This window comes from Plasmopara halstedii, assembly GCF_900000015.1.
Source record: "Plasmopara halstedii genome assembly, contig: Scaffold_1878, whole genome shotgun sequence".
In the NCBI taxonomy this organism is placed as follows: Eukaryota; Oomycota; class Peronosporomycetes; order Peronosporales; family Peronosporaceae; genus Plasmopara; species Plasmopara halstedii.
Genome location: NW_020188786.1, coordinates 335,154 through 335,706, shown reverse-complemented (window position 1 = coordinate 335,706; position 553 = coordinate 335,154).

The following is a 553-nucleotide window of genomic DNA, read 5'->3' as shown; positions in this document are numbered from 1 at the left end:
GAGCAAGGAGTTTGGAAACTCGGACAAGAAATTGTCATCAAGATTGCGTGCACGATTGAACCGATATTTTCGTTGAATAATGGTTTGCTATATTCTAGCACCGATTAAGCGAATACACCACGATTTGTGGTTCCTCAGGATGAGGATTTGATATATCGCATCCTCTATGAGGCTCACGACACGCCACTCAGTGGTCATCTCGGTCGTGAGAGAACGTGCAGCTCTGTTAGTTACCACTATTGGTGGCCCAAGCTGTACAAATGGACGAGCACCTATGCGCGTACGTGTGAGACGTGTCAACGGGTGGAACCCTCTCCAAATGCGGCGCACCGCTGGCCAGTTTACCGGTACCAACTGGGTGCGGGCAGTCCATGGGTTTGGACTTTGTGTTTGGCTTGCCGAAAGATTCAGCGGGCAACACGGGCGTCGTGGTATTCGTCGACCGATTGAGCAAGATGGATCATTTGGCGGCGGTACCAGACACCATCGACGGGGTCGGTACAGCAACGCTGTTCGTGGATCGTGTTAATCGACAACACGGACTCTTAGAGTT